Source organism: Choristoneura fumiferana, unplaced genomic scaffold, assembly GCF_025370935.1.
Source record: "Choristoneura fumiferana unplaced genomic scaffold, NRCan_CFum_1 Sck3bRy_204;HRSCAF=398_pilon, whole genome shotgun sequence".
NCBI lineage: Eukaryota > Metazoa > Arthropoda > Insecta > Lepidoptera > Tortricidae > Choristoneura > Choristoneura fumiferana.
Genome location: NW_027412884.1, coordinates 2,255 through 5,503, shown reverse-complemented (window position 1 = coordinate 5,503; position 3,249 = coordinate 2,255). Strand labels below are relative to the sequence as shown.

General features: G+C 36.9%; 1 long non-coding RNA gene across 1 annotated transcript; it reads left to right on the top strand.

Moving 5' to 3' along the window:
* Window positions 1-718: 718 nt before the first annotated feature.
* On the top strand, window positions 719-2,345 carry LOC141445065 (uncharacterized). The gene is made up of 2 exons (XR_012453270.1): window positions 719-1,238; window positions 1,654-2,345. It is a non-coding gene; the product is annotated as an uncharacterized lncRNA (long non-coding RNA).
* Window positions 2,346-3,249: the final 904 nt, after the last annotated feature.

The window sequence follows — 3,249 nt, the reverse complement described above, 5'->3', positions numbered from 1 at the left end:
TTATGTTTGTCACGAATAAATGTTTTTACAGAAGACTAGGTTTATAAAATTTTGATCTTGGGGAAGGAACAGACAGAAGACCTAAAACTACAAGATATAAGCAGGTGCAGCAGGTATTTTGCAGGTGGTAGGACCTTGTGCAAGGTCCGCCCGGATTGCTACCACCATCTTGCTCGCTAATCCTGCCGTGAAGCAGCAGTGCTTGCACTGTTGTGTTTCGGCGTGGAGAGTAAGACAGCCGGTGAAATTACTGCACTTGAGGTATCCGTCTTAGGCCTCTAGTTTTTTTTATTTTTTATTCGACTGGATGGCAATCGACAAGTGGTTCTCCTGATATAAGAGATTACCACCACCCATAAACATCTGCAACACCAGGGGTATTGCAGACGCGTTGCCAACCTCGAGCCAAAGATGGTATACCTCACGTGCCAGCAACGTGTTGCTGCGTGTTAAGTCAGCCTTTCTCGCGTACCGCGCCTCCAGCACAACCCTAATGAAATCACTCGGACGTTACAACTGTTTAATAGAAAGAAGAAAGAAAGAAAGAAAAGTTTATTTTGGCTCCAAAAGTACCACCTAAAACTAAGACTAGAACTAGCACTAAAACTATGTTACTAGGTGACACGGCAGGATACCAAAAAGGGTCTCCACTCAGCATGTGTTGCCGCACATTATGTGCAGTAACGCTGGTTTTCTGTGGAGCCAATAGAGGGTGATTATCTCAGCGAGAAAATTTGGCGGCAGAGCTGATAATTATGGTGTGGACTAATTGTTTTAGAGGTTTAATTTTTTTTCTAAAAAGAAAACACAAATTTTTATCTTAAGCCAAATTGCAAAGTTTTATAAAAGTCATTAATGTTTATTAAAAAAATTTTTTTTCATTGAAATCATAATTTTGGTGTGGCGTCCAGTATCCGTTGTTCTTGATGAATGTCTATGATAGAACCATAACATCCATTTATTTAACTAAAAATGCATTGTATTTTATTCTTCATTAGTTCAAGTATCTTATAAGAATATATAAATAAATATTAGTACATGAATTTATACTCAAAACTAGGCACTAAAATTTGTCCATGTGAAATTGGCAATTTTGGTGGTAAATATTGAAGATGTTTTTGTGGTCGAACGAAACGCAATAAGACCAACAAACGTGTGTTAACCTGTGCGTTTAGTTCCGCTCCTGCACTGAGCGATGACACACGTGCCATATCTTGCTGGATCTGTCCGCCAAGCACGTAAGTATCTAATTTTTGGTGTGTTAAAATACTTTTTAATGCAATTTTGGTGGTGTATGTAACTAATGACTTAGCAATACTTGTTTTTGTATGAAGTATATGCGAGGCATGTTAAAAGTTTCCTTTTTAAAATATTAAGTTAAATTGGAAGTGAATGATACGGCTTTGTTTTTAATCATTTTTTTATGCACTTTTTCTAATTTTGGTGGATCAATTTTGGTGGTTTTGGTGGTAATTTGAAGCCCACCCACATAATTATAATTTCATTTTTAAGCCTTTTACATTTAAAACTTTGCATTTACAACATTATTGACTCAATGCACTTATTTCAAGTAAAATATAAACACTTAGATACCTACTTTACAATAAAACTAAATTATCACTATTTGTAATAAAACTTAATTTATTTTTTTAGAATGGCTAACCGCAAGAAAAAACAATCAAGAGAAGAAGTCCTCGAAAAGAATAGTACATTGTGTCTTAAGGGCGATAAACAAGGAATTACGAACGAGAGTCTATTAGAAGCCCGAAGTCGAAGACTGAGCTTTAGTTAGTCGATGTTCGTAATTCTAGTACCGCCCGTGCGACATACAATGTTTTTCATCACATTTGCGAGTAAAATTGTATATTTGTAAAAGAAAAACTAATATTTTTTCAAAAATTGCCGATACCGCTGACTACGCTCATAGCAGCGCCAGCCTCCGCGCCGCCCTCCCCCAGCCTGACCATGCGCCCGACGTGCTCCTGCACGCCAGCACGACCAGCACGCCATGCAGTATCACACTCATTTATCGACCTTGGGCTTCATGACAAGAAAATTAGTACCGGCAATGACTCATTTACCGACCACGGGTTTCATGACAAGCACATTAAGGTCGAGGGTTTTATTTGGGGGGTTGCAACCATGGTAGCCTGCATGTTACGACACTGTTTAAGAGCAAGTGTGATGAAAATATAATTGCATTATCATCGACTTCGGGCTTCTAATAGACGCTCGTTCGTAATTCCTTATTTACCGCCCTTAAGACACAATGTACTATTTTGTTACTACGAGTTAAACATTGTATTTTCGTAGAGATTTTGGTACAATTAAAACGATTAATAAAACATTTATTTTCTTTTTATATCCAGCAGACAATTTGATCAAGAAAAATGTTTTTTTACCTTGAATTAGCACAAGTACATCTAATTTTGGTGTAGATGTGCAATTTTGGTGGCCAATATATCTAATTTTGGTGGGTACAAGCAATTTTTGGTGGTAATCAAATTACTAAAATCATAATATCTCCAAAACTACTATGTATAATGAAGGGCCATTACGACACAATATTTATTATGACTTGTAACGTATTGTTGATATATCATTTTGACTCGGACAACAAAAATAAAAAAAGCCACCAAAATTAGGTAAATTTCAAGCTTGTTGAAATTCACCCTAGAACAACATACCTGCCTTGTTGGTTGATGTTCTGACATTTACACTTTGCTAGCAGCCACAAAACCGTACTTATACTATAAACGTGCAAGCTAGTTTTTTCAATCACGCCTTCACGCCGTAAGTATATTTATTATTTACAATACAACACAATACTCATCCGGGTTGTTTGGAACTAATCTCGAAATACCGATTACCTTATACAACCTAAGATCTAAAAGACCTTTCCTTTCATAAGGGATGAAACCCGAATGGACTTACTACCAAAAAAGAGCGGTTCTAAATATATACTAATGTCAATAAACTCGAAACGTCTCATTCCCAAAATACACTAAAATATACAGGGTGTCCCAGAAGTACCACGTCACAGTGACACCAGAGGTAGGCCAGCTCAAGAGGAACCTAACCAACCTAACATGACCCCAGTAAAAGTTGCACGGTTTTCGAGTTATTACCGAAATAAAGATTTTTGGGGATACTCCCCTTTATCTTGATATTTTTAGTACTAGCATCGACTTGGAAAGCTCTTAATAACAGTTTTTTATGTGTATCGAATCGTGAATAGTTACTTCAGAA